Source organism: Carettochelys insculpta, chromosome 7 (genome assembly GCF_033958435.1).
Source record: "Carettochelys insculpta isolate YL-2023 chromosome 7, ASM3395843v1, whole genome shotgun sequence".
In the NCBI taxonomy this organism is placed as follows: Eukaryota; Metazoa; Chordata; order Testudines; family Carettochelyidae; genus Carettochelys; species Carettochelys insculpta.
In genome coordinates, this window is record NC_134143.1 from 9,796 (window position 1) to 33,221 (window position 23,426).

The following is a 23,426-nucleotide window of genomic DNA, read 5'->3' on the forward strand; positions in this document are numbered from 1 at the left end:
AACCCTAACCCTAACCCTAACCCTAACCCTAACCCTAACCCTAACCCTAACCCTAACCCTAACCCTAACCCTAACCCTAACCCTAACCCTAACCCTAACCCTAACCCTAACCCTAACCCTAACCCTAACCCTAACCCTAACCCTAACCCTAACCCTAACCCTAACCCTAACCCTAACCCTAACCCTAACCCTAACCCTAACCCTAACCCTAACCCTAACCCTAACCCTAACCCTAACCCTAACCCTAACCCTAACCCTAACCCTAACCCTAACCCTAACCCTAACCCTAACCCTAACCCTAACCCTAACCCTAACCCTAACCCTAACCCTAACCCTAACCCTAACCCTAACCCTAACCCTAACCCTAACCCTAACCCTAACCCTAACCCTAACCCTAACCCTAACCCTAACCCTAACCCTAACCCTAACCCTAACCCTAACCCTAACCCTAACCCTAACCCTAACCCTAACCCTAACCCTAACCCTAACCCTAACCCTAACCCTAACCCTAACCCTAACCCTAACCCTAACCCTAACCCTAACCCTAACCCTAACCCTAACCCTAACCCTAACCCTAACCCTAACCCTAACCCTAACCCTAACCCTAACCCTAACCCTAACCCTAACCCTAACCCTAACCCTAACCCTAACCCTAACCCTAACCCTAACCCTAACCCTAACCCTAACCCTAACCCTAACCCTAACCCTAACCCTAACCCTAACCCTAACCCTAACCCTAACCCTAACCCTAACCCTAACCCTAACCCTAACCCTAACCCTAACCCTAACCCTAACCCTAACCCTAACCCTAACCCTAACCCTAACCCTAACCCTAACCCTAACCCTAACCCTAACCCTAACCCTAACCCTAACCCTAACCCTAACCCTAACCCTAACCCTAACCCTAACCCTAACCCTAACCCTAACCCTAACCCTAACCCTAACCCTAACCCTAACCCTAACCCTAACCCTAACCCTAACCCTAACCCTAACCCTAACCCTAACCCTAACCCTAACCCTAACCCTAACCCTAACCCTAACCCTAACCCTAACCCTAACCCTAACCCTAACCCTAACCCTAACCCTAACCCTAACCCTAACCCTAACCCTAACCCTAACCCTAACCCTAACCCTAACCCTAACCCTAACCCTAACCCTAACCCTAACCCTAACCCTAACCCTAACCCTAACCCTAACCCTAACCCTAACCCTAACCCTAACCCTAACCCTAACCCTAACCCTAACCCTAACCCTAACCCTAACCCTAACCCTAACCCTAACCCTAACCCTAACCCTAACCCTAACCCTAACCCTAACCCTAACCCTAACCCTAACCCTAACCCTAACCCTAACCCTAACCCTAACCCTAACCCTAACCCTAACCCTAACCCTAACCCTAACCCTAACCCTAACCCTAACCCTAACCCTAACCCTAACCCTAACCCTAACCCTAACCCTAACCCTAACCCTAACCCTAACCCTAACCCTAACCCTAACCCTAACCCTAACCCTAAACCCTAACCCTAACCCTAACCCTAACCCTAACCCTAACCCCTAACCCTAACCCTAACCCTAACCCTAACCCTAACCCTAACCCTAACCCTAACCCCAACCCCAACCCCAACCCCAACCCCAACCCCAACCCCAACCCCAACCCTAACCCCAACCCCAACCCCAACCCTAACCCTAACCCTAACCCTAACCCGAACCCTAAACCCGAACCCGAACCCGAACCCGAACCCTAACCCGAACCCGAACCCTAACCCTAAACCCTAACCCTAACCCTAACCCTAACCCTAAACCCTAACCCTAACCCCTAACCCTAACCCTAACCCTAACCCTAACCCTAACCCTAAACCCTAACCCTAACCCTAACCCTAACCCTAACCCTAACCCTCTGGCTTCTTTTACAATGTGTCTCTTTTGACACAGATAGGCTACGTCTACACGTGAAGCCTACATCGAAGTAGCTTATTTCGATGTAGCAACATCGAAACAGGCTATTTCGATGAATAACGTCTACACGTCCTCCAGGGCTGGCAACGTCCATGTTCAACTTCGACATTGCGCAGCACCACATTGAAATACGCGTTGCGAGGGAACATCTACACGCCAAAGTACCACACATTGAAATAAGGGTGCCAGGCACAGCTGCAGACAGGGTCACAGGGCTGACTCAACAGCAAGCTGCTCCCTTAAAGGGCCCCTCCCAGACACTGTTGCACTAAACAACACAAGATCCACAGAGCCGACAACTGGTTGCAGACCCTGTGCCTGCAGCATGGATCCCCAGCTGCAGCAGCAGCAGCCAGAAGCCCTGGTCTAAGAGCTGCTGCACACGGTGACCATAGAGCCCCGCAGGGGCTGGAGAGAGTGTCTCTCAACCCCCCAGCTGATGGCCGCCACGGCAGACCCCGCTATTTTGAAGTTGCGGGACGCGCAATGACTACACGCTCCCTACTTCAACGTTGAACGTCGAAGTAGGGCGCTATTCCGATCCCCACATGAGGTTAGCGACTTCGACGTCTCGCCGCCTAACATCCAAGATAACTTCGAAATAGCTCCCGACGCGTGTAGCTGTGACAGGCGCTATTTCGAAGTTAGTGCCGCTACTTCGAAGTAGTGTGCATGTGTAGACACGGCTATAGAGCCCTCAACCTACAATCTATCCACCCTGCTGCTCCAGAAGACAGCGACCCACACCTTAAAAGGGAAAAATTATGCAGCACACAAAAAATTCAATAAAATCACAGATTCATCCACACAGCACATCAAATACATTTGGAAAAAACGGCATGAAACATTCAAGAGCATACACATAAAACTCAAATTGTTAACACACATGAAACACAAACCAGGTAAAAATTCTCACACGTCTCTTTGCAGAGACATTTTTTCAAACAGACGAGAGAGAGAGAAGAAAAAAAAAAAAAAAAAAACAAGGAAGAAATTATACACCAAACCCACTGAAGGAGCTGGAGCTGGGGGAAAGCAAGTTCTTCTCACATCACAGGGCCCCCACAGACAACTCGCAAAGCCTCCCCTTTGTGCAGCCCATTGCCCAGAGGTGCTTCCAGCCAAATTTCAGCACCAGAACCAGGGGCTCCAGGAGCAAAGGCAGCGCATGGATGAGGGACTCTGGACACACCACGCAATGCATTGTGGGTATGCAAAGGAGCATCACTGACTCTGCCCCAGAGAGCAGAGGAGCTGGGGTCTCCCAGCTATGGTGGCTGCCCCAGAAAAGGGGTGATGACAGTTTTTACGCTGTGCCCCCTTTTTGGCCCTGCACTAAGCTGGTCCCCACAACCTGTGGGAGAACCATAGGAAGGGATGCTGGCCTGTGTCTGGTTGTGTAGATCAGTCTATTGCTGTTGGGGCAGAGAGGAGATTGTGACTTTCATTCCCCTTGGGCAAGTGTCTGTCCCTTTCCCAGCTGTGTACTGCACATCTCAGGAGCTGGGAGAGACCAGAGCCCCTGAGCCAGCCTCGGGAACAGGCCCTTCCCTTAGAGGCAGCTGCCCTATCTCTGGCTGCAGATGAACCAGGGCTGCCCAGTCCTTGCCAGGGCATTAAACAGGTGAGTGTCACACTGTCAGGCTGACGTAGGAGACAGGCTGGGACCAGCAGCAGCCAGAGCAGTGACCATGCCCCAGGGTCAGCATTTCCCCCAGGCACAGACTCCCCTCACCTCTTGCACACACTGGTCACAGACAGCCCCTGCGCAGTGTCTCAGGGCCTGTGCTGCTGTATTGTCCTGGTTCCAGGATGTGGCTAAAACACAGCCCTCGCTGTAAGCAGGAACTGAACCTGCGCAGAGAAACCCTATTGAATTTCTAGTCCAACGCCTTAACCACTCAGCCATCACAGCTGTGAGACTATCTCTGCCCCCGAGGCCAGAGGCCCTGGTGCATGCTCGGTGGGCCGAGGCTGGTCAGGAACACTGCCAGACAGCTGGTGGGGTTTGCTGCCCTCCCCTTTCCTCAGCCCCGGCCCCGGCAGTGTCCCTGGAAGCTGTGTGCTTGGGCGGCTGCTCAGGAGAGATGCAGGTGCTGCCCGGCTAATTAGCAGAGCCCCACAGGCAGCAGCCGGTGTTTCTCTTGGAGGTGCACATCTGCCCAGGCCGTGGGGCACAGAGCAAAATGTATTCTATGTCCCTAGGGAACATTCGAGGGAACTGTGGCCCTCGGGCAGCAGATGGTGGGGGAGGGGGATCATTCTGCCCCAGTGAAAGTTCCATGGGGCAATCCATGGCCATTGACCACAGCCCTGTATCCCCCAGACCCCCCTTCAACCCATCTGAGGTGTGTCAGGAGCCCAGCCACGGGACGCAGACGAGGGCCCCTCCTGGAGTGAGACTGAGTTTAAGGACTTCTGACACTGGGGAATCAGGAGCTGCTGCTCCACATGACTGGCTGGTGCCAGGATGCTGCAGCCTTCAGCCACCTGTTCTCTGGCCTGAGCTCTGAGGGTCACCCCACCTGAACAGCTGAACTACTGGGGAGAAAAGTGAAGGAACTGTGGCAGGCCGACTGCCAGGCCCAGGATGAGGCCAGCCACTCGAGGGGCAGTGGCCGCTACCTGCCCCACTTCCAGGAGCTCAACGGCCGCCTGGGACCCAAGGAGGCAGCACTGACCACCCACGTCCTACAAACCACCAGGTCAGATGGCGCTTGCCAGGGGGCTGCAGGAGGTGTCAGGACCAGTAGCAGGCAGCAGCTCCCACCCAACAGGCACAGGAACAGAAGCCCAGAGCCATGACAGGGGTTCCAGCAATGGGGTCCTCATCATCTCTGTGTCCTGAGAGGTCTCCATCTGGGCCCCCTCCACCTGGGCCTCCCTTCAGTTCCTCTAGGGACACCAAGGTAGGTTTCGTGCATGTTGGATGCCTGGCACAAGGGGAGGGGAGGCCAGCAGTGGCCCACTCACACAGCCACCAGCTCCAGTCTGGATGCACCCCACATGGCTGTGCTCCCTGAGCCTCAATGGGGGCCTCATGCAACACTCAGCACCTGGCCCTGTGGACAGCACCACAGGCTGCATGCCCAGGGAGGGAGGCTGAGCTACACTGCATATGTCCCACCCTCGCAGGGACCCCCCAGCCACACAGATCCCTCAGGGACCCCGGGCCAGATGGGGGGACAAGGTGGAGGGGGGCACACAGCCCCCAGGGCCAGGTCATGGTACTGATGGCCTTTCCCTGGGTCCCCTTCTGTCTCCAGAGCTGCACCATCCAGGGGCCAGACAAGGCCTGTACACAAGCCAGAAAGGCCCACACCAGAGGGCGAGGGGGCTGGAACTGCACCCCTAAGAGCGCCCACATGGGGCCAGTGCTGGGGCATGTGCTGGTGCCACTGTGGGGAGGAGGAAGCTGCTGCTGTCACTGCTCACACCACCCTGCAGGACGTGACTGCTGTCATGCAGGAGAGGCTGGTGATGGAGCAGGAGGCCTGGTATTGGGTGGCAGGCAGCCTGGACACCCTCACACAGGCTGTGACCACATACCTGGCTCAGCCTCCCACCCCATCACCAGTCCCTCCCACAGCCCCTGCAGCTCCTCCCTCCACATGTCCCTCACAGTGTCCCACAGTTCCCCCCACCCATCCACCCACAGTCCCTGACATTGGTGCCCTGCTCCCACCCAACCTTCCCCCATCCCCTCCCTCCCTTCCTGTAGCCCCCAGTGAGCCCAAGCCTGAGCCCACTGGACCCCTTCCTTGTCCCTACCTCCTGATGGTCCAAGCTCCATCCCAGCCCTTGTGAGAATATGAACTGTGGCCTCCCACCCGCTCCTCAGAGCCCTTTCTGAGTTCTGTTACCCCACCCCCTCTCCAAGACCTCCTCTAAGTTCCATTGCCCCCACTGCCCACCCCAGGACCCCATTGTCTATAGTCCCCCATCCCTCTTGTCAATCGTTTACTGTTCTGTTTATGCAGTTTGGAATCCATTGCCAGAGTTTCATGAAATACTTTCCTTAGCAACACTCCCTGTCCCTGGTGTCTATTGGGAGGCCGGGAGGGTATGGGAGTGTTGGGGGGGGGTTGATAGCGAGAGTTGGGTGTGTGGGAAGGGAGTTGTGGTGGTGGCTGGATGTTGGGGGGTCACATGGGCCCCCGCACAAAGGCCTCCCAGAGGAACTTCCTGACCTGCACCCTGACCCTCTGTGCCTGACAGCATGGGAAAGCAGCCAGCTGCTTGGAGCCGTGGCCAGACCCAAAACCCACCCCTGCATGAACGGCTCTTGCTTTACCTCCACGGTGTTGTGGAGGGAGCAGCATGTACCCACCACATCTGGTACATTGCGCGGGATGACCTCCAGTATCCTGAGGGGGCCCTGAAAGTGCCCTTCAGCCACCTAATATTGCAAGCCCAGTTTAGGAACTAAATAAAAATGTCCTGGCTGGGCTCAGTGTGTCCCATGTAGGGCCACATCAGCCACTCATGCAAGGGGTAAATGGCATTGGGCATTATATCGGAGGGCTAGTGGTGTCCCCATTTGGTAGCTCCCAGGTTGGGATGGATGTCTTCTCCTGCATGCTGCAGCAGAGCCATGAGTTGGAAGATACGGGCATTGTGGGCTCACCCAGACAAACCCACCCAGAATGCCACAAATCGTCCCTTGGTGTCCACGCAGGTCTGGAGCACCCCAAAATGGTACCCCTTGCAATTGATGAAGATGCCTGTGCTGCATTCTGGGGCCTGGATAGCAATGTGGGTCCCATCCAGAGCTCTGAAGCACTTGGGGAAGTCCAGCTTCTGAGCCCCCATTAGGGTGACTTGCAGATCCCAGACATGGACAACCCAGTAAAGTAGGTTGTTTTTGATTGCCCAGAAGACCTGAATGGTGTGTGGGGAGAACATGTCCATGTGTGCGTGGTGGGGTGCTCCATGCATCCCCTTCCCCTCCCACCACCTGGCCCCAGACACCCCACGCTGTCCCTCTCCCCTGTCTCTGAGGGTCCCCCTTGCCTGGTAGCCCTCCTCCCCATGGTGGGGAGGTGCCCCAAGCATGCCCTACCTCCAGCAGAACAGCTGCAATGGTGGCCCTGCCCACCCCCAATTGATGGCCAAATGACTGGTGGCTGTCCAGGGTAGTGAGCCTCCACATAGCAATGGCTACCCCCTTGTGCAAGGGGAGTGTGCGCTGCACCTGTGTGTCATGGTGCTGGGGGGCAGGGCACGGCCAATGAGTTAACTCCAGAAATAGCCTCTTTGTCATACTGAAGTTGTGGGGCCAGCGGGTGTCATTCCAGTCCCCCAGAACCAGCCTGTCCCATCACTCGCTGCTGGAGGGTGGCAGCTCGGAGCAGTGCCTACAGGCTGACCATGGTCTGGATGGGTCGGGCATCGGGGAGTCTCTGGGGGCCATTGTGTGCCACCAAGTGGCTTCTCCATGTGGTTGAGTTCTTGGTGCTCTGGGTACAAGCCAGCCCTTGGCATATGCAGAATGAGTGTGTTTTGGAGGAGCCCTTTAAAGGAGCACCAGGCTGCAGCCCCCAGAAGGGCTTATCTGCCTTGCTAGCGCAGCCACGGCATTTTCTGCCCCTTTTCTCCCAAAAGAGCACCCGGTGACATGTGGCTGCTTCCTTGCAAACCAAAGGCCTGGTCTTTTCAAAGAGCGGCTCACAATCTCCTTTCGCTTGGGGCGTGCGGACGCTCGCTTTCAAAAGCTGATCTGTCAGAAGGTGGCTTTGGAAAGTTTGCCTTTTGACATCACTCTGTGGTTCAGATTCAGCCAGCCACGGAGAAAAGGGTAGAAAAGCAGAACCAGGTCCCCAGGTGAAAATTGCAGCATAGTGTAACAAAGGAAATGTGTGTGTATATCAAAAAAGGATAAAATTCTTTTAATAACTAAGAAACAGAAACTTTTAAACACCATTTTCACTCTCTCTGCTCCTGAACATTTCATGCAAAAGCAGTTAACACAATTCTCCCCACTCTAAAAACTTCTTTTAAACTTTACAATAAAAACCAACCACTCAGACTAGGTTCTCTTCTTCTTGCTTTCAAAAGAAAACAAGAACAATCATCAAGAACAAACAGCAGCACTGCCTGTTTATCTCAGGCTCGAAAGAGAACACTTCAATTCATCATCATGGTTGGTAAGACCAAGAACACCCACATGCACTTCTCGAGCTACACACTACAGAAATGATCCCTAAAAGTACAGTCTTAAACACATACTCCTCAGCTGCACACCCAGCAGAACAGGCACAAGTTTCCCGCCCATGGGGAACGTTTTCAAACAGCTGCTTCCACCCTCCTCCAACTAAGGGACAAAAGTCTAAAATCAACCACCACTTTCGCTGAAGCCCAATTCACCCGCTTTGGGACACAGTGTATCAGAGGTGGTTGCATGTGGCTGTTTGCAGACACACCCCTCCTGATTAGCATACAGCGCCCTTTGGAGTCAATCAAACCCTCTCACTTTTACTTCCCCAATCTGCCACTTTTCTTACAGGCTCTCATGTGACAGGTATCAGGCACAGAGGACTCTGACAGGTTAGTTCCTTCTTGCCAGCTGTGCAGGTGATGTAAAAGGAAAGTAGAGAGGCACTGAAATCAACAGGCACCAATTGAAATGAAAACAAAAAAGCAGTCAAGTAGCATTTTAAAGACTAACAAAAGAATTTATGAGGTGAGCTTTGGTGGGACAGACCCACTTCTTCAGACCAGAGCTAGCCCAGAACAGACTCAATATTTTAGACACAGAGAACCAAAAACAGTAATCAAGGTTGACAAATCAGAAAAAAACTATCAATGTGAGCAAATAAGAGAGCAGAGTGGCAGGGCGGGGTGAGGGTCAAGAATTAGATTAAACCAAGTATGCAAAAGAGCCCCTATAATGTCCCAGAAAATTCGCATCCTGGTTGAAACCAAGTGTTACTGTGTGGAATTAGAATATGAAAGAGAGTTCAGCAGTTTCTCTTTCAAAAGCAGACTGAAAATTCTTTTTCAATAAGACACAAACTCTTCAGTCATTAACAGAATGGCCCACTCCATTAAAATGTAGACTAACTGTTTTGTGGATCAGGAGTGTTTTGATGTCTGTTTTGTTCCCATTAACTCTTTGTCGCAGAGAGTTTGAAGTCTGTCCAATATACAAAGCACCCGGGCATTGTTGGCACATGATGGCATAAATGATGGCATAAATGATGTTAGCAGAGGAACATGAGAATGTGCCTGTGATTCTGTGAATACTCTGGTCTCCTGTGCTGCATTACAGAGCTGGTATTCATGCAGTTCTCAGAGCAGAGAAGAGAAGCCTGGTGCAGATGGTGGGTGTTGGCCCGTTGACTGTGTGGTCACACTGCCAGAGTGGGAGGTTCACCTTCACTCTCCCGAGAGGTTCATATCTGAATTCTGCCTCACTCTTGCCCCTGATCTAACAGAAATCCAAAGCAACCACTGGTGCGCTGTTCGGTGAGGCATTGAATCAAGGCCAGTTCAGCATGTGGAGAAAGCCACTCGCCTCAGGAAATGGATTTGAACCCACCTTTCCTTCTGGAGGCCAGAACATCCAGGGAAAGGAAAGACAGTATTTTACATCTGGCACCTTAGACCACGCAGCCATCTCGACACTGCTGGAAAGAATGCTCCTGAGCCACTAATTATCTTTAATATTTTATGAGTCAGGCAGACAGTTTCCATACACAACTGTAGCACAACTCTTTCAACACCAAACAGCCGTTCTTCAGCACAGCAGGTTTTTATACAGAGTCACCCTGACCTAATGCTGGGACGTGCTTTGACATTAGATGAAAAGAAATGGATGAAGGAGAAACTGCCAGTTTGCCACCCTGAGGGTTGGAATTCTTCTATCATCATCTTTGCTAGGAGGTGGCAACCAAGCACCCAAGTGATGGGAGCTCTTATTGGATCATATTCTCCCCCATCCTTAGATATTAAAGTTTCATGAAAGGAAAAAAAAACCAATGAGGAAGAAGGCAGAGCTCTTAAGGATTCTTCCAGAAATGAGCTGGCCCCACAGAAGAGGAAGCAGGACTGTTTCTACCTGGCTTAGAACAAGCGACTAGTTACAAGTTAGACCCATGTGCTAACCACGACACTGCAGAAAATACACACTGGTGTTTTGGTGCTTTTATGAAGTGTTCACAGGAGCCAGTGCATCAGCAAGTTTCCCTTCGAAGAACGGGCAAGCAAAGGGCACGAAGAACTTCTAAAAACTTCATCAGTAGCAGTGGTGCAACAGCTTCTCCAATTCGCCTTTCTCACAAGGAGGAGAAACAGAGACAAACCTTCCAACCAACAATGTTCATATCTGCTCAATGTTTCCTGCCACCGCCCAGGGACCCCTTCAACAAACCAGGACAGCAAAATGCAAGACCCTCAATGGATTCTCTTCTTGCCATTGGTTGCACCCACAGCACTTAGGAGAGGCAGACGTGGTGTTCCCAGGCTCCAGCCCCAGTGCACAGGAAGTCCAGCAGCACAGTCACAGCCCTGCCAGGCCCAGGAGAGGGAGCAGATGCAAACAAGCCATAAAGGCAGAGTGCAGCTTGTAAGCTGGGGGAGAAAAGAGTCAGTTATACACAAGCAGCCGGTCCTCTGGTGGAAAGCACAGAGCTCAGGACTCTGCCTCTTGCAATCTGAGTTAAACTCCTCAGTAGGACTGCCTCAGTGTCCCTTTCCTCACAGCAGTGCAGGCTTGTTCCACCTTTACTGCTCTACCCAGCTCTAAGCCCACGCACAGGTAATGGCGCACAAGCTGCCTGCTTCAGTGACTGCTCCGCTCCTGTCCCCAGCATGTGCAAAAGCTTTCTCCCAATAGCATGTATGTTCCATACTGTTCAGGGGGTCACCGTCATGCCTGCCCTGCAGACAGCCACAGACACCCCAGCCAGGCTGCCACCTCCCCTCCGGCAGGCCCCAGGTTTATTTAACACAAACCATCACCTTCCCCTTCTCAATGACACTTTTCCCATCACACTTTTGAACTCTTCATCTCTTGTCCTTGTGTAAGTGAGTCGGATGAGCACCGAGCTCCACATTTTTCACCGTCCCCTGGACAATCATAGCTCATGTATATGCCCAGTGCACAGCTGGAGCGAATGCAGAAAGCCCTGAAGCTGCAGAGCACTGAAGGGGGACAGTCAGCTGGGGAAAAGTTTTCTTCTCTCCTCCTTGGGCAGGGGAGGATAGAAATGAAGAGAAGAAAATCCTCTGCCACACTCCAAAGAGGATGGAATTATCCATTTGTACTGTCTTTGCTTCCACCAAATCGGAGAACAAGAACAGCCGTGTGCTACCAAAGGCCAAGACATCAGTGCAAGCTGGGAGAGACCTGCTGTATTGGCTGAGAAAATCAATATCCAGGCGGGAAAGAAACTGCCTGGGATGTGATGTGAACCCCTGACACTGGGGGGTAGAAGCCTTTCCACCATCTACCACAGATCACAATCACGACACCAATACACCTCACATTCTGCTCCCCAGCAGGTGGAGTCAAGGGTGTATAGGTGTAGACGTGTATAAGTGTGTATAAGTGTGTTGCACAAAGTTCAGATCTCCTCAGGGTCTCTCACTACTACTGAGATGGAAACACAGGTAATATCAGGCAATTCTATGATATAAATCACTGATAGCAACTCCAGTTCCCAATTTCCTCTCCTCCAGCCCAAAGGCAGCTCTCTGGCGTAAACCACACCCCAGCCCTTAGGATTTAGCCTCACTGTCCGTTAACCCCTTCCCCTCGGTCCCAAGTGGCCCCAGCTCCCCAGCGGGGGCTGCCCTGCAGAAGGGTTTAGTACCTCACAGGAAGTACCCCACACCAGCTCTCCTTTGACACTGCAGAGTTTGCCTCTGTTCCCGCACTGAGAGATCCGTTATTTCCTTCCAGCCTCTCCTGTGCCAGGAAGGCTTCACGGGCTGAATGTCGATTGTGTCAGGAAAGTGCCAATCAAATTAGCCAGTGATTCGATTTAAATGTAAGACTGAATTTCCCGCCCTTGTGCTCCTGGGCAGCCTCCTCTGTGGGCAGCACCATGTGAGCGCGGTGAGCCCAGGGTCCGTCACAGACCACACAGATGGGGCTTTGATCCTCTTCACAGAACAGTTTCAGAGCCTCCTGGTGCTCCCCACACACCCCGTCCCCTCCGGCTCCCTTCACTGCCAGCAAACTCAGCCCTCTGAGCAGTTCCACTACGTTTGCAGCTTCCTGTTGGGCCGGAGGTGTCTCTGCCACACAGTCTCTCTGCACTGAGGGCAGGAGGGGGCTGGATCGTCCCCCCCCAGCACTGGCTGAGGCAGGGTGGGCAGAAGTTGTACCCACACTCTGTAATCACGGGGTCCTTGAAATTCTCCAGACAGACGGGACACGTTGCTTCCTCCTGGAGACTTTTCACAGGGCTCACTGCAGCCCTGGCTCCCTCTGGGCTGGGGAACAGGGCTAGTTTCAGCTTCCTCAGTTCAGACTAGTCCCGGCCTGCAGCAAATACTGGGCATTCCCCTTCCCGGAACTGACTCGGCTCTTGGCTGAAGTGGGCAGAGCCAGCTGGTGTCATTGCAGCCCTGGGGGCTTTGGGGAAAAGCCGACCACACTTGGGCGCCCAGCCTGCAATCTGCCACTTGTGCTGCTGTGGCAGGTCACTGGGGCTGCACGTGGACACCAGAATCCCCCACTCCTGATAAGCTGCCAGAACTGGGTGTGTCTAAGGGGTGATATTCAGCCCTAGGCAGAATTCAGTGAATTTAATACATAGTTCTGACAGAATTAATATTTACAGTATTTTACATTTATCTCCTGACACACTCCCAGCTGCAAAGGTTTTATCCATTTCAATGGGCAGAGCCGTGGGAAGCTCTGCATGGTAGGAGGTGAAACAATCCGGTGCTCAGACAGTAATTACTGAACGGCAGCAGACACCCACTCCAAACTCCAAACTTTGTAACCGTTAAAACCAAAACTGTCTAGAGCAGATGTGGAACCCTCAGAACTCCACAGCCTGAAATCCAACTCTGCCAAGGGCTCCCGTCGCCTCATTCCTCTGGGCCCTGTCTGTGCCCTTCAGTAATTCCAAATCGGAAAAGAAACATCAGTTTCTGGAGTGAAATGGATATTTAGTGGCATCTACTGATCATAGAATCATCGAGTGCTAGGACAGGAAGGGACCGTGAGAGGTCATTGAGTCCAGCCCCCTGCCCTCATGGCAGGACCAAGCACTGTCCTAGACCATCCCTGATACACATCTACCTAACCTGTTCTTAAATATCTCCAGAGATGGGGATTACACAACCTCCCTTGGCAATTTATTCCAGTGTCTGACCACCCTGACAGTTAGGAACTTTTTCTGAATGTCCAACCTCGACCTCCCTCGCTGCAGTTTTAGCCCATTGCCTCTTGTTCTATCCTCAGAGGTTAACAAGTACAAGTTTTCTCCCTCCTCCTTATAACATCCTTTTAGATACCTGAAAACCGCTATCATGTCTCCCCTTAATCTTCTTTTTTTCCAAACTAAACAAGCCCAATTCTTTCAGCCTTTCTTCATAGCTCATGTTCTCGAGACCTTTGGTCATTCTTCTTGCTCTTTTCTTGACCCTTTCCTGTTTCTCCACACCTTTCTTGAACTGCGGTGCCCAGAACTGGACACAATACTCCAGCTGAGGCCTAACCAGCGCAGAGCAGAGGAACAGAATGACTCCTCCTGCCTTGTTCACAACACACCTGCTCACACATCCCAGAATCATGTGTGTGTGTTTTTTTTTTTGCAACAGCATCACACTGGTGACTCATATTTAGCTTGTGGTCCACTAGAACCCCTAGATCCCTGTCTGCTGTAGTCATTCCCAGACAGTCTCTCCCCATTCTGTGTGTGTGACACTGATTGTTCCTTCCCAAGTGGAGCACTTTGCATTTGTCCTTATTAAACTTCATCCTGTTTACCTCAGACCATTTCTCCAGTTTGTCCAGATAATTTTGAATTATGACCCTAACCTCCAAAGCAGCTGCAACCCCTCCCAGCTCGGTATCATCTGCAAACATAATAAGCGTACTTTCTATGCCAATATCTAAATCATTGATGAAGATATTGAACAGAACCGGTCTTAGAACAGACCCCTGCGGAACCCCACTTCACTTTGATGTGATTTGTTCTCTACAAATCCATGCTGACTGTTTCCTACCACATTACCACCTTCCAAGTGCTTGCAGATTATTTCTTTAATTTCCTGCTCCATTATATGTCCTGGAACAGAATTTAAGCTGACTGGCCTGTAGTTTCCTGGGTTATTCTTATTCCCCTTTTTATAGATGGGCACTATATTTGCCCTTTCCCAGTCTTCTGGAATCTCTCCTGTCTCCCACGATTTTCCAAAGATGATAGCTAAAGGTCAGATACCTCCTCTATCAGCTCCTTGAGTATTCTGGGATGCATTTCATCAAGCCCTGGTGACTTGCAGACATCTCCTTTTTGAAGTGATTTTTAATTTGTTCTTTTTATATTTCAACTTCTAACCCTACTCCTTTCCATCTAGCATTCACTGTGTTAGGCAATACTTCCTCAGACTTGTCAGTGAAGACCGAAACAAAGAAGTCATCCACCCTAAGACTCTGGAACAAGAAAGGAACATAAAAAATAATCTGTCTGTCTGTCTGTCTCTTCAAAATCTTATGCCCTGCATGGATCAATCTCATTTTTGAATAGTTTTTCTAAATGCTGGGGTCTCAGAGGTGTGTCACTGTGCTGTGAAGGGCACAACGCCAGCTGGGTGCATGAAAGAATGAGCTAAGTCCCTGGAGGAGAGGTGCGTTGATGGCTCTTTAGCCAGGACTGTCAGGGAGGAGACCCCATATGCTGGGTGCCCCTGGCGTCTGAGTGCCAGAGGAGAGGATGTGCTGTATAGCACACAGGGCTCTGGGGTGCAATGGAAAACAAGTTAGACTCCTAAGCTGCCATGGCTGTGTGGAGTTAAGGACAGTCATTCAAAGGCTGTGGGTTGAAATGCCACCAGAGTCACTGTAATGCACATTGCCTGTTGGGAGGGCTGGGGAAGATGGAAGGGCAGGTCCTCCACACAGCAGGGATCTACTCTCCAGAGACCTCAGCTCTGTCCACTCCCTCACTGGTACTGCCACAGTTGCCACATGTTTAGGCTGTTATTTCCGCCAGTCACTCTGCTGCCAGGAAACTCCTCCATGGGGCAGCTGCCTCATTCACCAGCATGTCACAACTCAGGGGGCAGCTCCTGCTAAGGGGAAACTCCTCCATGGGACAGCTGCACCTTTACCCAACGTGACAGCCCCACTACGAGGGATCCCTGCCATGGGGTGGCTGCTGCATTCCCTGGCCCCCCTCCTGGGAGGTTTCAGGGACCCGATTCTCAGCACACACCCCCCACGAGGAGGCTGTGGATCCCCCATTCTCTGCTCCCCTTCATCTTGCTGTGGCACCTCTATCTCTGGGGCATCATCATGAGGCAGCAGCCCCCCATCACGGAAAAGCCCTGACACATGAGAGCAGCTCCCCTATCCCCAGAGACTGGTGTCTGGTGTTTGCCAGAGGGCCATGTGGTCACTCTCTGGAGTTCCCTTTCTACATTGTCCCAGTTTCCCTCTCCTCCGTCTCCGGGGAGTCCAAACTGCCCACCCTTAGATGGAACCACTTCTCCAGCGTGACACCAGCTTCCGCACACTGAGCCCTTTTATCCCTCCCAAGGCCAGTTCCCTAAGTGCCAGGTTGCAACCCTCACACACCAGGGAGTAAACACCCGCTCCGATGAAAGGCTTCAAGTCCCAGCACGGCTACTTTGGGGCTCACCAGAGACGTCTCCACCCACTTCCCAAAGATCTCAGTTCAGCTCCAGTCTTGTCACTGACGTGTCTTTATTTGTCACCTCTCACACGGCCAGTGTTCCCCAATCGGTGTTCCCCAAAGTGACAGTCAGGGTTCCCCGGTCGGGTTCAGCAACCTGTGGCTCCAGAGCTGCACGGGACTTAACGCATCATTTGCTGGTCTGGATGCTGCCACTGCTGACTCCTCTGCCACTGCTGGAAGGGGAGTCAGGCAGGTTCTGCGTTGTCCTATGTCGGGCCCTCCGGACTAGAGTTGGAGGAGCAGGGGTATATTCAAGCCTCAGATTGGGTGAGGTATTTTGGAGGGTTTGGGGCTTAGAGGGGTTAAACCTGGGGGTGAGGGTGTCAGATTTGGACTGAGAGGGATTAAGCCTGGGGATGAGCGGGGCAGATTTGGTCTGAGAGGGGTTAAAGCCGGGGATGAGCGGGTAGATATTGGCTGAGAGGGATTAAGCCTGGGGAAGAAGGGGGCAGATTTGGTCTGAGAGGGATTAAGCCTGGGGATGGGGAGGGCAGATTTGGTCTGAGAGGGGCTAAGCCTGGGGATGGGGGAGCAGATTTGGGGCTGAGAGGGGTTAAGGGGTTATTTGGGATTCTGTAAAATTCTTTCAAGTTTAAAAGGGTTCTGTGGCCAAGTAAAATTGGGAAACACTGACCCAGGCAATCACACACAGCCGGCGTCCTCCGCCTCCCCCGCCAGCCCCCCTGTGCTCAACAAGGGAGTGCAGCTCATCCCTTCCAGGGTGGGGGTCTCAGCTGACTGCAGAGAGAAAAAGTGGGTCCTGATGTCGAAAGTTTGCTCCTGCCTGATGTAAACCATCAGAACAGCCCTTATGGGTCACAGAAAAGGATCAGAAAGGCAAGTGGCCTGATAGTGGCCAAAGCCAAGTGCAGCAAAACCCAACACCCAGGCAGCACTGGGAGTGGAACGTAGGGTCTCCTCTTTACAAGGCACCTGCTTTAACCAGCTAATTCATAGAGCCCGTCATCATCAACAGCCATGAGCTCAGCGCCCATTGCCACCCAACGCCTCCCTCACGATTTCCTTCCGTCTTTCCCTGTCCAGTGCGGAGTGGCTCAGTTTGCGTAACGACCTCTGCACCCATCTACTGTGTCATCTACCCAATCTCTGTGGGCTCTGCCTCTCCTACAGAAACAGTCTGTTACTGCAAATACCAGCAGTGTGATTGCTGGTTCATCGTTCATTCTGCAGATCCACCCAAACAGCTGTAACTTCCGTTGTGTAACCTTCTGGAGCAGGGTCTCTTGGGGGTATCTTCCTGTATAATTCCTGGATAGGTCCCCATGTGTTTCTCCCACACATTCTTGTTTGTGAACTGTCCAGAGTGTGAAGTTGGTTTCTTGCTTCAGGACTGTGAAGAGACCTTGGAAAGGTGAATTTGGAAGCAGCACTTAGCTGAGCACTGGCTGTTTGTTCAAACCTGTTTCTGGAGAAAGCCTTTTCAAGGGTGGCTTGTTGGTCTAGGGGTATGATTCTCCCTTCGGGTGGGAGAGGTCCTGGGTTCAAATCCCAGACAAGCCCTTCTTCTGCCTTTCTCTAATAACTCACCTGTGCAGTTGGGCTCCCAAATCCTCAGCTATGTCCTTCTTCTTCCTTTGCTCAGTGCAATGGAACAGTCACTTGCCACTGGATGGCTCAGCTCTGTGAAGATGAGGCTCTGCCAGTGACTACACCCTTCGTGCCAGAGGTCACTTTCACAGCCCTGAGCAGAGGCACAAACAGGGCACATCTCCACTACTCCCTCCCTTTGGAAGGGGCAGGACAATGAGGGATTTTGGAACATGTTAATGAGGTGCTGACATGAATATGCAGAGCCTCATTAGCATAATGAAGGACGTGCAGTTTGTGAAAGTGCCGCTTTGGACGTGCAGGCTGCACTCGCAGATTGGGGCCCCCAGGCTCCCAAAGCCCTTCTTCACAAACAGCTGCTGCCAGCACTGGAAGCTCCCGAGAAGTGGAACCTTCATTTGAGCACTTGGAGCTCTGTAGAAGTGTCGGGGGGGTCACTGGTTTGCTCACTGGGCCCCGTCCCCTCCACACTCCTCGCTCGGCCTCCTCCCTCTGAGGCCCCACCTGTGCTGTCGCCTCACTCCCGGTTCACCTCCTCCCATCCCTGCTCTGCCTCTTCCACTGCAGTCTGCCTGCTGCTCCCACCTCTCCTCCCACCGGCCCACCCATCTGCTGCTCTCTCCCCTATTCCCCCCAGGCCTCCCCACCTGCTGCTCATGGCTCTCCCTGCCCTACGCCAGGGGCTGCCCAATGCCCAGGGAAGCCCCAACATTACATGGGGAAGGACCCCTGATTAGCCTCTCCCTTTGGAGAGCGGTGGGTGCCGCTCGTTCACAGGTCGTACCCCTCAGCCCGGGTGGGTGCTGCTCGTTCACAGGTCGTACCCCTCAGCTGGGTGGGTGCATTCAAACAGCTGTGGCTCGTGAACACACCCGGATGGGGCACTCCCAGAACAGCTCCACAAATAAATCACAGACATGGCCTGTAATTAAAAGCATAAAAATCTGCCCCAGAGCCCCAATGTGAACCCCTCCTCCCACAGACACTGACTGTCCACCATCTCCTCTGCAGCTGCTCTCAGAAATGAAGCGTCTGCCAAAGCAGCGCGTGCTACAGACCTCTGCAGTTCACAGAGCCACCCCTGTTGCATGTCGATCACCTGCCCAGGCAGCTCAATGAAAGTCTGAGCCCAGGGAGGTGATACAGCAGCGGAACCTGGTTTGAGGACACCAGGCTCTGCAAAGCCAGGCTGCCAGGCACCAGCACCCCCAGGCAGTGGTATTGTGATGCAGGCAAGGACTCCCTTACAGCCCTCCCACAAGACTGGACCTGCACAGCTCCCTGTGCCTGCTGGAACCTCCCCATCCACAGCAGCCAGGCCACTTAGTCAAGATGCCCCAAGGGCTCACCTAGAGCTTGAAACCGCCACCGTGGCCTTGTTAGCAGCTGTGTCTAAAGAGCTCAGCCAGCTGATAGGAACTGGTTTTACAAGTGTCATCTTAGGAAAGGAGCCAGGGGAGCGGCAGGGACAGATGCACTCAACAAAGAGGTGAGTGGGGCACAGGCTTTATTTATCCAGAGGGGAGTTAGCTCAAATGGTAGAGCGCTTGCTTAGCATTTAAAAGGTAGTGGGATCGGTACCCACCTTCTCCACTGAAAGTGGCTTTTCTGCAGCCTTTTCTTCCAAGGCAATGTGAGACCAGGCCCCCTTCCTTCTGCTTGGCTGCTCCCCAGTAAGCTCTCAGTGTAGAGGGGGCATTTGGAGCTGTCTCTGCTTGGCTCTGTGCAATGGCACAAAAGAGCATTTGAACATCTCCTCTCCCACCTGCTGAGAAGAACAGCTCTGACCTGGAGGCTGAATTTGAAGGAGGAAGCCATGGCCATGGGCTGCCTCAGGTGAGAGAAAGTGGTGATGCACATGTGAGCCATGGACCTAATATGGTGATGCCCCAGAGCGGGTGGCAGTGAGTTGTAGGTCAGTCATTGTGGTGGGCAGGTTCAGCACTACACAGGCAGAAGGTTCTGGAGTTGGGGTGACAGCTGTGGGCTCTGCTCCTCTGGGCTCTGTGCCTGTGGGTAGGAGAGCAGACAGGACAGCTGCTGGTGCAAGGCCATGTGCTCTGGGTGAGCTGGAGCAGCTGAACTCAGGAGCAGGCAGCAGGCTGGGGGTCCCTCCATGGGAAGCACAGTGCAGCAGGGGGTGATGGTGTTACCCTCTGCCAGGGAACATGGGCTGTGTTAATCTTGTGATCAAGGCAGCGGAGGGAGGGGATAGGCAGGGTCTGTGGGGACATCCGGCAGGGGCCTGGGACAGGGGGTGAGGGGCAGCAGGGTCAGAGGGAATTCCCAGCCATGGCTCAGGGTAGTGGGGACTGCGAGACAGAGTGTGAGGGGGGGATGCCAGGTTGGGGTTCAGGGTGGTGGGGGAGGGGCAGAGGGGATGCCCAGTTGTGATTCTGAGCAGTGGGGGAGGGGTAGCAAGCTAATTCCAGAGCCCCCGTGACCCTGCAGCTCCCTGTTGCTCCTTTCTGAAAGGGCCCTTGTGAGCTGTCACTGGGCAGGCTGGCTCGCTCAGTTGCTCATTCCTATGAGCAGATGGGAATAAGGGGCCTTCGAAGTAGGCGGGGTCCTGTCGAAAAGGAGCCCCGTCGGGACGAGACGTGCGGCAGTGAGACGCGTCAATTTCGAAGTGCCGCAGCCGCCCGTATGCTAATGAGGTTTTGAATATGTATTTCAGCGCTTCATTACTAAACTTCAAAATGGCCATTTCGAAGTTTTTGGCTAGTGTAGACACGGCCATAGAGACGCTCCAGTTTGGTCAATGTAAATCGCAGTGAGGCGTTGCTGGTGCATGATGGCATATATTATATTAGTAGATGTGCAGATGAAGGAACCCCTGAAAGTGTGCTTGCTGTTCGGTCCTGTGATGATATTTATGGTGTAGATATGTGAGCACAATTGGCAGCAAGGTTTGTTGCAGGGCTTGGTTCCCGGTTTTAGAGTTACTGTGGTGTGACCTATAGTTGCCGGTGAGGATTTGTTTAAGGTCGGCAGGCTGTCTGCAGGCAAGGACAGGCCTGCCTCTCAAGGGCTGTGGGCGTGAGGGATCATTGTCCAGGATGGTTTGCAGATCACAATTTATTCATTGGAGAGGTCTTAGGTAGTAGCTCTGTGTGACGGCCAGTGGTGTTCTCTTGTTTTCTTTGCGAGGCCTGTCTTGAGGCAGGCGGCGTCTGGGGGCCCGTCTGGCTCTGTCAATCTGCTTCCTCACTTCCTTAAGTGGGTGTTGTAGTTTGAGGAAAGCTTGGTAAAGGTCTTGTAGATGTTTGTCTCTGATGGAGCAGAGCAAACATGGTTGTGCCTGGGTGCCTGGATGAGCCGCGTCAATTTCGAAGTGCAGCTGCCCCCCGCATGCTAATGAAGCGCTGAATATGCATTTCAGCGCTTCATTAGTAAACATTTGTGTGGCCATTTGGAAGTTTGGGGCACGTGTAGACGTAGCCATACACACTTGACTGCATCTGCTATGCACTAGAATAGGAGCTGCGTTTTAGTAGGGATTACTACCTCTGGTAGAAAATGCAAAGGGTTTTATCCCCAGTGTCAGGGGTTCACATCCCATCCTAGACGGTTTCTTTCTTGCATTGATATTGATTTTCTCAGCCAATACAGCAGGTCTCTCCCAGCTTGCACTGACGTCTTGGCCTTTGGTAGCACACGGCTGTTCTTGTTCTCCGATTTGGTGGAAGCAAAGACAGTACAAATGGATAATTCCATCCTCTTTGGAGTGTGGCAAAGGATTTTCTTCTCTTCATTTCTATCCTCACCTGCCCAAGGAGGAGAGAAGAAAACTTTTCCCCAGCTGACTGTCCCCCTTCAGTGCTCTGCAGCTTCAGGGCTTTCTGCATTCGCTCCAGCTGTGCACTGGGCATGTACATGAGCTGTGATTATCCAGGGGACGGTGAGAAATGTGGAGCTCGGTGCTCATCTGACTCACTTACACAAGGACAAGAGATGGAGAGTTCAAAAGTGTGATGGGAAAAGTGTCATTGAGAAGGGGAGGGTGATGATTTGTGTTCAATAAACCTGGGGCTGCCAGAGGGGAGGTGGCAGTCTGGCTGGGGTGTCTGTGGTTGTCTGCAGGGCAGGCATGACGGTAACCCCCTGAACTGTATGGAACATACGTGCTATTGGGAGAAAGCTTTTGCACATCCTGGGGACAGGAGGGGAGCAGTCACTGAAGCAGGCAGCTTGTGCGCCATTACCTGTGCACCGGCTCAGAGCTGGGTAGAGCAGTAAAGGTGGAACAAGACTGCACTGCTGTGAGGAAGGGACACTGAGGCAGTCCTACTGAGGAGTTTAACTCAGATTGCAAGAGGCAGAGTCCCGAGCTCTGTGCTTTACACCAGAGGACCGGCTGCTTGTGTATAACTGACTCTTCTCTTCCCCAGCTTACAATCTGCACTCTGCCTTTAGGGCTTGTTTGCATCTGCTCCCTCTCCTGGGCCTGGCAGGGCTGACTGTGCTGCTGGACCTCCTCTGCACTCAGGCTGGAGCCTGGGATCACCATGTCTGCCTCTCCTAAGTGCTGTGGGTGCAACCAATGGCAAGAAGAGAATCCACAGAGGGTCTTGCATTTTGCTTTCCTGGTTTGTTGAAGGGGTCCCTGGGCGGTGGCAGGAAACATTGATCAGATATGAACATTGTTGGTTGGAGGGTTTGTCTCTTTTTCTCCTCCTTGTGAGAAAGGCAAATTGGAGAAGCTATTGCACCACTGCTATTGATGAAGTTTTTAGAAGTTCTTCGTGCCCTTTGCTTGCCTGTTCTTCGAAGGGAAACTTGCTGATGCACTGGCTCCCGAGAACACTTCAGAAAAGCACCAAAATGTCAGTGTGTATTTTCTGCAGTGTCGTGGTCAGCACATGGGTCTAACTTGTAACTAGTCGCTTGTTCTAAGCCAGGTAGAAACAGTCCTGCTTCCTCTTCTGTGGGGCCAACTCATTTCTGGAAGAATCCTTAAGAACTCTGCGTTCTTCCTCATTGGTTTCAACCAGGATGCGAATGTTCTGGGACATTATAGGGGCTCTTTTGCATACTTGGATTGATCTAATTCTTGACTCCTCCCTGCCCCTCTGCTCTCTGATTTACTCACCTTGATAATTTTTTTCTGATTTGTCAACCTTGATTACTGTTTTTGGTTCTCTGTGTCTAAAATATTGTGTCTGTTCTGGGCTGGCTCTGGTCTGAGGAAGTGGGTCTGTCCCACCAAAGCTCACCTCATGAACTATTTTGTTAGTCTTTAAAGTGCTACTTGACTGCTTTTTTGTTTTCATTTCAATTGGTGGCTGTTGTTTTCAGTGCCTCTCTACTTTCATTTTGCATCACCTGCACAGCTGGCCAGAAGGAACGAACCTGTCAGAGTCCTCTGTGCCTGATACCTGTCACATGAGAGCCTGTAAGAAAAGTGGCAGATTGGGTAAGTAAAAGCAAGAGGGTCTGATTGGCTCCAAAGGGCGCTGTATGCAAATCAGGAGGGGTGTGTCTGCAAACAGCCACATGCAACCACCTCTGATACACTGCGTCCCAAATCGGGTGAATTGGGCTTCAGCGAAAGGGGTGACTGGTTTTAGACTTTTGTCCCTTAGTTCGAGGAGGGTGGAAGCGGCTGTTTGAAAATGTTCCCCCTGTTCTGCTGGGTGTGCAGCTGAGGAGTATGTGGTTAAAACTAGACTTTTAGGAATTTTTTCTCGAGTGTGTAGTTAGAGAAATAATTGTGTCTGTTTTTGGATTTATCAACCATGACGATGAATTACAGGGTTTTCTTTTGAGCATAGAGTAAGCAGGTAGTACTGCTGTTTATTTCTGATAATTGTTCTTGTTTTCTGTTGAAAGCAAGAAATAGAAATTTTAGTCTGGGTGCTTGGCTCTTATTATGAAGATTAAATGGAGTTTTTAGAGTGTGGAGAATGGCTTTAACTGCTTTTACATGAAATGTTCAGGAGCAGAGAGAGTGAAAAAGGTGTTTAAAAGTTTCTGTTTCTTGCTTGTTAAAAGAATTTTGTCCTTATTTGATGTGCACACACA

General features: G+C 52.2%; 2 non-coding genes and 2 pseudogenes across 2 annotated transcripts; 2 read left to right on the forward strand and 2 right to left on the reverse strand.

Annotated features, from left to right (window-relative positions):
- Positions 1–3,789: 3,789 nt before the first annotated feature.
- Positions 3,790–3,871, reverse strand: TRNAS-AGA (transfer RNA serine (anticodon AGA)). Its single transcript has one exon. It is a non-coding gene; the product is annotated as a tRNA-Ser (tRNA).
- Positions 3,872–7,974: 4,103 nt separating this feature from the next.
- Positions 7,975–8,174, reverse strand: LOC142016234 (small nucleolar RNA U3; annotated as a pseudogene).
- A 9,108-nt stretch (positions 8,175–17,282) lies between these two features.
- TRNAP-CGG (transfer RNA proline (anticodon CGG)) lies at positions 17,283–17,354 on the forward strand. The gene has a single exon. It is a non-coding gene; the product is annotated as a tRNA-Pro (tRNA).
- A 5,709-nt stretch (positions 17,355–23,063) lies between these two features.
- LOC142016263 (small nucleolar RNA U3) lies at positions 23,064–23,263 on the forward strand (annotated as a pseudogene).
- The last annotated feature ends 163 nt before the right edge of the window (positions 23,264–23,426 follow it).